The sequence below is a fragment of the Prosopis cineraria genome, unplaced genomic scaffold (assembly GCF_029017545.1).
Source record: "Prosopis cineraria cultivar Desert tree isolate PC_DT_omini unplaced genomic scaffold, ASM2901754v1 PC10, whole genome shotgun sequence".
In the NCBI taxonomy this organism is placed as follows: Eukaryota; Viridiplantae; Streptophyta; class Magnoliopsida; order Fabales; family Fabaceae; genus Prosopis; species Prosopis cineraria.
The window spans coordinates 29,718,521-29,730,615 of record NW_026555341.1 but is presented as its reverse complement, the minus strand read 5'-3'; positions in this window follow the sequence as shown (position 1 = coordinate 29,730,615).

Here is a 12,095-nt window from a genome sequence, read left to right as displayed (position 1 = left end):
GTTTAATTGTTTTTTGTAGTTTCTTTGGCTTATATTGGTTGCATTTTGTAGAAGTAGTGAGGGCATCATTCTTGATGTCTATCCCGAACTTGAAAAAAACTTTAAGGCAAATTAAAAGGGGCAAAGCATCTGCTAGTCATAAGTATTGTGATTTTGTGGATAATCATTTTGTGTTTGACAATTTAGTTCATGTTAATCAAGAACATGAGGTTAATGATGATATGGATGGAGAAAACCATATTAATGGTAAACATGAGGTGCATTGTAACCATGAGATTAAGGAAGAAAGAAGCATAAAAGACTTGACATCACTAGATTGGAACATGAACCCATATGGCATGTTTATGCCTACTAATGATATGGCTTCTTTTGAACTCAAATGTTCTTTGATTAATTCATTGCCCAAATTTCATAGCCTTATGGGTGAGGACCCCCATTGATTTCTCCATGCCTTTTACTTGGTATGTGAAAACATGAAACTAATAGGCATGAATGTGGACAATGTATAAGCTAGGGTTGTCACTTTTACTTAAAAAGAGTAGCTAAAGAGTAGTTTTATGGCTTTTTAAGGTACTTGAGAATCAATTCATGGGCTGAAATGAAGAGGATTTCTTAGAAAAATATTTTCCCAATTCAAAGACCACCATGTAGAGGAAAGATGTAAAGTCCTTACTCAAGGCGGACTTTACTATTCTTAAATACACAATCATAAAACAACAATCACATAATATCAAAGTAATAGCCCTCAAATTATTTTCAAAATGTAGGATCCTAACTTCATCAAATATATGTTCAAATAAGAGGGCTAATGGAAGCATAAACATCATTCAAGACTCATCTAGACTCAACTAATTTCCCCTAGAAAAGTGCCATGTGTTGTAGCATGTGGTACAAATTCATGAGCTTTGTTCTTCTCTATGCTATATTTTGCGGTGTGGAACACAATGATTCATGGCGCATATGATAGCAAAATCTGCTGTCATATGATAGTTCAGAAGACAAACTTCTACCATGCGTCATTTCCACATTCGACATCCGATTGGAGTGATTCAAGCACCTACGTAAAGCTTATAACATATTCTATCTATTGAGACAAGTTTAGACTTGATCCAATGGTCTGATCTAAAATTAGATACCCAGGTGTAAAAAGCTACTTTTTCTTTTAAAACTTACACCCTAAGTGCTCAATTTTCATTCCTTATCCTATTAGACTACTTTGGGCCTTAAGCTAAGTCTAAAAGAACCACATACACCTGATCGACACAATATATCATAAGTATCACATCAAATACTCAATTTGCCACATTAAACAATTGTGGACTTATATGAGGCATAAACATACAAGCACACATACACATAGACTTGTTCTACTTTCAATCATCTAACTCTCACATATGAGGCTCCACTTTACTATATAGTCAGGAATCACAAATATACTCGAATCTTTCAAATGGAGCTCAGCCTTACCATTTTGTCAAGTTCTCATGTATACACATAAATTCACATTTAATTTATATTCAATACAAGTAGAACAAGTTACACAATAGCATACAGTTGCTTATTTGGCATCTAAGCCTACCTACATACCCATCACTTTGGTGCCCTCGATGAGATGCAGCATTATATAGATACAAGTAAATTTTAATCATAATTTATATACATATTCACATATTTATATTCACATACACTTATGCATCCTAGTTGGTAACTCAAATTCTAAATATGACTTTATTCATTCTACACAATTAGTAGTCATACCACTATCAAATGAGGCTACTCTTTCCTTGCTTCCTTTCCCGGCCTTCTTATGCTCTCTCCACTTGTGTACAAAAATAATGGAGTGAGACATGTGTCCCAATAACTCAAATATAACCTAAATACTAGTTAGTAAGAAAAATCATACACAAGAGGTAAAGTAGCACGTGTTTTAGTAAAAATAATATAATATTCATATACAAGAATTCATCCATAACCATCCATCATACTCATGCTCATACATTCCTTGTTCCACCTAGCAGATTAAGCTTTATGCTCGGACCAGGACTTCCAATCTTACACAAAATAGGGCTCACCATACCTATATTCAGACCAAGTATCCTTTTCACGTATGAATGGTCTCTTAGGTCCGTCATGATAGAGTTAAGCTCTATGCTTGAGACTTTTAATACTTCCTAGCCTTACATAGAGTAGCACTATAACCCCCTACCCTAGTTTAGGGTATACTTGTGGATCATTATTATAGGTCCGTCGTGGTAGAGTCAAGCTCTACAATCAAGAACTTTAAGACTTCCTAAACTTACACAGAGTACGGTCGCGACCCTCTACCCTGGTTTAGGGTATACTCATGGATGAAATGCACATATCTATGCATATCTGTCATCTCATACACTTCAATCAACACTCACACACTCGCATGCATATTCTTTCACACTATTGCTACTCTATCAGTTCATAACATAATGCACGTAGTTATAGAAAATACTTTTAAACAATTTCATAAATGAACAAGTAAAAGGGTTACTCAAGTTACCTTTTACCCTTACTACTAAGGGTTACCAATCATATTGAATTCCCGAGGGTGTAGATTCCCATGAGCAATGTCACGAGTGCTTAATCTACACAATGCATTGTCCCTCAGTCAATTCTTAATACTCAACATAGGCATTGAGTTGGCTAAATTGAATCCTTTAACACACAAAATGGTTTAATTAATACCTTTTGAATTTATAAGTTCACTATCTATAGTCATTGGCTCTATAGGCTATTTAAATGACATTAACAACCTCTTAACACATTTATTCACCCAATTTTCACCATTTTCAACCTAACTCTTTTGGCTAATTGAGCTTAAATCCTCAAAGTTCAACTATTTAACTCCAAGCTAGTCACAAAACCTTAGTTTTGTATTCAAAAGCCTTTTTTAAACCTTTCTTTCAGATTTCAACACCTTAAAACTTCTTGATTTGATTTTTTAACTGGTTAAATTTAATGAAAATAAGGTAGAAATGAAGCTTAAGGCTGCTGCCTATTTCATTTAGTGATATTTCATTTGAACATGAATTGCAATTTTCTTTACATGATAATTGTTATAAGTTGCTGCCTCTTGCCTCTACTTGTATTGATCTTGATAGTATGCAAAGTGTGAATGATTTAGAACTTCCTATTGAGCATAAATGTACTCATGAAAATGCTCACCCTTTACTTGCTAGTACTTGTGTTGCTAATAACATATGCTTGAATTGTGTAAATGCTTATTTAAGTGACATAGACTCTTACACATATGCACATACTAGTAATAGTAATGAGTTTGTGTTGCTTAAGGATAATTTAAATTATGACCTTTTGCTTAGTGATGTTGTTACTTGTCATTTGTTAGACATCCATAACTTTTGTGCATCTAACTAAGATTTGCAAGACTAAAGTGCTTTATGTTTATTGGAAGTTGAAGGAAATGAAAGCAATTAATTGGATCAAAGGGCCATTAGAATGATAGGAAATGTGCTTGCAATATCTAGAGATGCTAGGCTTCAAATATCCAAGGGTATGAAGGACATTCTTGGATGTGAGAAGAACTACTATTGAAGATTTGGCCATGATCTTTGCTAGTTTAAATCACTGCAAGAATCTTCTATATTACACTCATTCATGTTTAAAGTCCTTAACAACTAAGCTCATATCTTTACCTCATTTTTAAGACCCTCTATGAATAGGTTGTATCTCCTCTATGCTTACTTTCACTCCTTCTATTATGATTTTTTTTTCTTGATACTAATTGTTGGATTGGGTAATTTAGAAGTATGGGTGAGTTTCTTATAGGATAGTGTCATTTTTGCTTTTATTTTATTGTTTTTATTAGTGTGTCTATTCTTCGGTACTAAGGTACCATTTTTACCTTATTATTTCACTCAAAACTTGCCCTTCCATTGCCAACACACTGTCTAACTTGTGCCATGGCACTAACAAGCTCCTCCATTTTTCACCATGACATACTCTCTAGTGCTGTGTCACACTTTAGTGAGTGCTTTGGCACCTAAGGCCCTTATTTTTTCAGCACATAGCACCTTCTTTGATGCCATAGCACCAATGCCATATTTCTCCTATTACCAACCTCTACCTAAAAGAAGAAAAAGAAAGAACTAAAAGAAAAGAAAGAAAGAAAGAAAGAAAGAAAGAAAAAAGAGAAAGAAAAAGAAAGAAAGAAAGAAAAGATATAAGGGGAAAAAAGAGAGAAGGAAGAAAGAAGAAAAACAAAAGGAGAGATGTATAGATGTTGACTAAAATCCCTTATTGCCCTATTAGTTTGTATTGTTTGAATGATTTTTACTACTTGAAACTTGTTTATTCCTTTGTATCTCACATTTGATTTGATTGACACATACATACATACATACATACATACATACATACATATATATATATATATATATCCATTCAGTTTATAGCTACCCTAGATTAAGAGAAAATTAGCTACACATGGCTCTAATGATAGCAAAATCAGCTATACATACGGCAAAGTAAAGAGAAAAAGGAGAAGAAAAGCTTAATTAGAATAATCTTAAGCAAAATTATTGATTTTTTCACTAAACCCAAGCTTCTCCCACATTCCTTTGTTTCATTTTGCTCTCCCTAGACATTCTCCAATTGCTGGAAGTGAAGAATGGTTGAAAATGAGGTCCTAAAACCCTAAAAGAGATAAAAAATGTGTGTTTTATTAAAATCATGCTTCGCTGTAGTGAAATGCATTTTAGCTATAGTGAACATGACCTGTGTACATTTTCTTTTTAAATTTACTTCCTTTGACTTGAGCTCTAAAATTTTCATCTTTGAGCCCATAAATTGAGCCTCCCTACATGTATAAAACCTAAAAATAATGATAGAATTAGTCCACTAACTTTCAATTACATTTTCATTCCTATTTGCACACACAATCATCCACTTAATCATATTTTTGCTAAAAAATTAAAATAAATGACTTTCAATTACATTAAAAACACCAATAAATTCAGTAAAATATTAGAAGTCATCACATATAAAACTTCATATGGTATCTGGCATTGTATTGCTTGAGACCAAAATTAATTAATGAGGTATGATGTTGTCAATACACATTCGCCCTAGAACTCAATAGGTAAATGAGCATGAAAATGTAGAGCTTAAGCTTTATCTAGGATGTATACATGTCTTCACTCCACAACCCTATTCTGTTGAGGGGTATATGTACAAGTTGTTTACAATAGCATGCCTTGAGATTCATAAAAATTTATCATAGACCTAGACTGAAATTCTAAGCCATTGTTTGTTCGTATTTGTTTGATGTGAACATCAAATTGGTTCTCAACCATATGAATATATAGTTGTAAATAATGTCCCACTTTATATTTATGTTTCATGAGATATATACAGACTCCTTTGCTAAAATCATCAGCAATAGTTAAAAAATAATAAGCCCCTATGATAGAAACCACCTTATATTGGCCCTACACATTGACATCATAGTGAATTAATTCAAAACGTGAATGAGATTTTATTAAACTAAGGTCAAAAGGCAAGTGAGTTTGATTTGCATGAATACAAGAATCACAAAATTTATGCTGATTATTCAGAAAAGAATCGTGAAACATAGCAACATACTTCATTTTCTCAACTGAGGCATGACCCAAATGTTGATGCCATCGATCGTAATTTTATGTGTGTTATACCCTCATAAACTTGCTCATAAAAATCTGGCTCTTTGTACTCAAGTCCTGAATCACATCAAATCCAGCCACAAATATAACAGCATAATGAAAAACCTTCATAAACTTACTTATAGATAATAAATGACATTTAAAGTCTAGAATATATAAGACATCATCAACTTTAAGTGTAGGTGACATAACTACACTTCTAATGCCTCATACTAGCACTTTGGCTCTACTTGGCATATGTACTGATATAGTACTAGTGTTTCGAATATTCAGCAAATGATTCTTGTCATGAGTTATATGAATAGAAGTACCTGTGTCAGTTATCTAAGGTTATTCATCCCATAAATTACTTGTCATATTTGCTATAAGGTGTGATTGATTGCTTGACTTTGTATCACTACCTAAATTGAGGCATTGCATGAGTTTCGAGTATTGTTCTATAGTGAGATATAGGATTAGGCTTTCATCATTGCTTACTTGAGCTACCTTGGGCCTACCATATCAATCTCTACGATCTTAGCTTCCCTTCTTCCAATCAAGTGGGTAATTGATCATTTTATAGAACCTATCTTCAGTGTGCCCATTCTTACCATAATGACTACACATAGGCTTATCCTTCCTCGCGTCCCTTTGATCTACACCATCCTTTAAAGCTTGGTTACCATTCACCTGAAAGGCAACAACCTCCATCATTAGTTTTACAATTGCTGAGATCTGCTTTTGTTACTCATCTTCTAATACTAAATGATATGCTGTACCTAACCTTGGTATCGTTTCATGCTAAGAATGTGTGTTTTGATAGTCGCAAAACTCTCCTCTAAACCCATGAGAAAGTCATAAAGTTAGTCACGCTCTCTAGCCTCTGCAAGTTATTTTTGAATGTTGTACTTGTAGCCTTCTCATTAGGCCACAGTACGATTGACTGCAACTCATCTCAATATCCCTTCAATTTGTTAAGAAGGTTAGAATAGATTGCTTCTCTTATTACATGTGTACAATGGCTCGTTTAAGCTCAAAAGCATAAGATATACTACCCTTTCTAAATATTTCCTCAAGATCAACCTAGATCTCATAAGCCATCTTGGCATAGTGAACACTGCTCCTCACATCCTTGTCCATGGCACTATTCAACCACCCTTTAACTATGGCGTTGCAACGTATCCAATGACTTAAGTTTTGTGAGTCAGCAAGCGACATTAGAATGGGCCCATCAACAAATCTAATCTTGTTCTTCACAAATAAAGCATTGCTCATATCATTAACCCATTCTCTATAGTTGTTTTCATGGAGAAGCTCCTTAATATAAACTTGGCTAGGGTTGTTGAACGCATGAATGTAGTATGGTGACATGGCATCCACTATGTTGGTCATTGAAATGTTCTCGCCATCTTTTGTCATGGCTATTTTATGGTGTTTTAAGTTTGTGATATCTGACCTATGACTCTGATACCATAAAGAATTTATTGGCAGAATAATCATTCTATAACTATGAGTGAGAATATATACAAGGCTTTGAATGCCCAAGAAATAAGTAATGTAACTCATGTATGAATCATTCACATAAGTCATACAATCTTAACTACTATATCCCAATGTTCTCTCTCTATAATATTGATATTATAATATTTTATATCTTATCATATCCTATGAATATCACTAACTATAGTAAATCTATCAACATGTAATAATAATAACACAAAATCAACATAATGAGATCTAATAAACTAAAACCAAATCAAAAATCAAATATGCCCAATGAAATCCAGACAATAATCAAACACAAAAATCTACTTAAATGGTTTCGGATAGCACTCATGAGATTAAGAAGAAATAAGAAGAAGAGAAGAGGCAAGAACTTACAGAGTTGAAAAAAACGCACAGTAAATTGAAGAAGATTGATCATAGACATTTACAATATAACATATATACACATATTTGGCTTGTAAACCGCCTATATCACACTTTAGGCCAAATCTCATTTCTTCTTTTTAATCTCATACAAGGCCAAATCTTCACACATACTTTAAACATCCCATAATCACACACACACACACACACATACACACACTTTCCTCCACTAGCCCATTCAATCATTTCACCATTCACTCATATACAAAGGGCTAAGGAGTTCAAAATTAACAAAAATACTATATTCAACACATTATGCACATGTTTGAATCCTAAGTCAACTTATACACATTTATGACTAATAACAACCAAATTCATTACACCAAATCCTTACAAAGGCTCGAATGAGAGATCTCAACTTAGCCAATGTCTTTCTCCTTTAAACCACTAATGCCAGAATCTAAAAAATGTAAATAATCACAAGTGAGATAAAAATATCAGTAACCAATATAGTTCATTTAATGCCTATTACCATAGATAACTATGCCAAAATAATGAAAACCATAGTATAACATATATATATATATATATATAGTATATTATAGCAAAATCATCACTTTCACATATACATCATTTTTCAAGCACTTTTACACCTTAGCATGATCATCTATTCATCGATCCTCCAAAGCTCCCTGACACGAAACCATAGGCTCTCTTAGATCAATCACTTATTGATCCAAGCATACTTTCAATGGTAGAAACACCCGGCTAAAGGTAATCTAACCCACTTGCAGACTATGGTTTATCTCCTCACACACTTGTGATAGAGACATTGCCAAATTGTCCGAATGTCCTAAGACAATAGTCCCATAGTATGCTATACTAGATTACCCATAGTAATAGCTTGTATAATGTTTCACTGAATATCTCATGGTGCCAGTCTGACCATATGAATTTTTTACTCACTTCTCCACACATACACACATCCCCACATATCCTGAGTAAACTCCCACCTCCTATGATCATGCTCTTTTTACAATTATCACCACTTTTCTTTACATTTTCATAACATATAATGTCATAACATATATATATATATATATCAATTGAAATCAATAACCTTTTAGATTTCATTTCACAAATCAATGTTCATGGTAAAACTATTTTCAATATTAAATCATGTATAAAACTCATAAAATAACAATTTTTTCATTTTGTATTTACTCATACATAGTTATGATAGTTAATAAATACAATAAACTATATGGTTACCTTAACCCTTCTGTCCGATAGAAAGGTTTACCCATGCAATGTCCTTACTCGAATCTCTCTCTGCTTATCTACACGTCACACACTAGAATCTATACAAAATTAGTATTCTAAAGTTAATCTTACTATTGACAAAAGTGTTAATTATCGTAATTAAGTACCTAATCGCTATCAATTTCACAATCCATACTCAATCATGTGTATTAGAACTAGTTTCTACCTTAGTAGAAGTAAAATAGAATATTTACATTGTAATTTTGATAAAGGGTCAGTGAGTAGCAACTTGGAAGTAAAATTGGGTGATCAGACCATACTTCAAGTGCACAAGTTTAGATATTTGGGAGTAATTATTCAACAAAGTGGGGACATTGATGGAGATATTACACATAGGATACAAGTGGGGTGGTTTAATTAAAGAAATGCTAAAGGAGTTATTTACAATCGTAAGGTTCCTAATAAGCTTAAAGGAAAGTTTTATCGAACTGCTATAAGACTAGCAATTTTATATGGTAGTGAATGTTGGGCTTCAACGGGACAGTAAGGGTATAAAGTTGGAGTAGCAGAGATGAGAATGTTAAGATAGATGTGTGGATATATATGTAAAGATAAAATTTGAAATGAGCAAATACGAGAAAAAGTGGGTATAGCACCTATTGAAGGAAAAATGGTGGAAAGTCATTTGAGGTGGTTTGGACATGTATAAAGAAGACCACGAGAGGCACATATGAGGACAGTGGAACAAATGACTTTGAGCCCTGTCAAGAAAGGTAGAGGAAGACCGAAGAGAACACTTTTAGAGTTGTTAAGCGATGCCTTTTAATTAATAATATTTCTAAAAACTTAATAAATGATAGAGCATAATAGTATCATATAATCCATATAGTTGACCTCACCTAGTGGGATAAGGCTGCTTCTTCTTCTTCTTCTTCTTGTTGTTGTATGGTAGGGTGATTAGATAAGTAGATTTGAGTGAAAATTGACCCTAAAAACTAGTGAGATAAGTACAAACATTTTTCCTTGTCTCACTATCTACATTTGATTCATGATCTTGCTAAGTGCGTATAGCATGGAATTATTCTCTTTGCATTTTGATAATCAATTGGATAGTTGATTGATAAATGGTCATTGGTACTTGAGTTTGTAACTTCTACCTTTTTTTACAAACTTTATTGTCTATTTCTACTCTTTATTTTTTGTTAAATGATTTTACCTGAGAGTGTAATAAGTTAAGTGTGGGGGAATTGATAATTCATATATTTTACATATTTTTACCTATCTTATCTTGATTTTTTGGCACTTGACTTAATTTAAAATAAAAGGGTAATATTTGTGGTAAAGAGCAAACAAATTTAGAAAGTTTTTTAAAATTTATTGCATATTTTTCCAAATTTTATTCAGTATTATTTATGATTCTCTAAAAAACATTTTCTATTGATTTCATTACTTTATGTGTAGAAGGCTACATGGAAAAGAGAAGAGGCACAAGAATGAAGTGGGAAAATCTCTTTCTCCTATTTTCCTTTCTTTTTATTTTATTTTCCATTTATTTTTAATTTTTTTGCATAAATTTTTGGATTTGAAAATAAACTCCAAAGATATTGAAACCTCATGTGACTACCATTCACAAATTCACTTTACTTTCACAATCACCTAACTAATTCAATTGATTTCATCACCTCTTCTCCACTAAAATCAGATTTAAAAGTCATGTGCTCTCCACTTCCTTTATCCATTTTTGCCCATTTACATAATTCACTACACAAATATTGAGTTGTTCACTGCCTTTTCTCATCAAAGAAAATCATGTGCCTTTTACTACATACTTGTTTGTTGAGTTGATTGGTCTTATGCTTTTATGGTTTGTTATTGGTTGACATCCTGGACATTACAAATTTTACACAATATGCTTATAGCACTGCATTTCAAACTTGGATGTCTATTATGGTCTTTGTCTTCAAATTCTCCAGAGTAGGTGTTTCTCAATTTCTTTGAGAAGTGAGTTCCAACATAAATGCCAAAAACTGAATTGGCGCAGCTTTAGGAATCGAGTTTGGAGCATCACACCCTTTGTGGGTTTGATAGGCATGAAAGATATAATATCCTAAGTTATAATTTATGTGTTTAATTGTTAATTAAGGGTATAATTAGTTAATATGTGGATTTAATTGCTTAGTCGTGTTTTTGAAATACTTATGGATGTTTTGAATGATTAGGCAGTACTAGGGTTAGGTCAGGAAATAGTTGGAAGCGGATCAGTGTTAAATTTGGAGGATAATGGGTGATGGCACATTCAATGCCATGCACCGCGGCATGTGCATCCTACACCATGATGCATGACGCATTAAATTAGGTTATAACTTATAACTCATTAATTGGTAGATTGGGGCAAAAGAAAAAGAGATGATATGGGAGCACAAAAAGAGAAAAAGAAAGGGCTATGCTAGGGTGATGTAAGTTGGAATACCAAAAGCTAATTTAAACTATCATGCATTTTGGTAAGTCTTTCCCTCTCCTCTCTACTTCTACATCTATAATTTCAAGTTTAGAAATAGAGAAAGAGATTATTTGTGTTACATAAGGTAGGAATTGGCTTTAAAGGTTGCATGTGGTTTTAGTAGCTTGGTTTATGTTCTGTGTACTAAGGTCAAGTGGTTTTGAGGAGAAGAAGTGAGAGAGAAAGGGAGATGATCAAGCCCTAATTAAATTATAGAGTTTTGAAGTGTGACATGTCAAGATATAAAGTGATATGTTGTAATAGAGTTAGAAGGAAGTTTAAGGGGATTGTGTGAGCTAGTTATGATCTTGATTAGCTTTTTTGTTGAGAATATGAGTGAAAAAGGGAAAAATAGGGTGATTTATGTAGTTGATTGTACTTATGCTAGTGGAAAATTAACATATATTACTTATTATTGTAGATTGAGCTATGTGGGACCTAGTGGTGATTCAAGAGGTGATTGTAGTGATTTTGATACCACGATTAAACCCTTTTAACAACAAAAAAGAGGTTAAGATAACTAGATAATTTATATTATTTATTAGCTTGTAAAAGTTAATAGCAAGTTAATTGTATATGTGATTGGTAAAATATATTTTTTATGTATATATACATATTGTAAAAGCTAAGTACTTTAAAAAAAGTGTAAAGTATTGATTGGTGAAACTTTATGTTTTTGAAATAAATGGTAAGGTTATTCATTACACATGTTTGGAAATTTGTTATGCATGGTATTGTGGAGATATGAAAAGAACTATGGCATGTTAGAATGGGTGGGAGTTCACCCTACTGGAGAT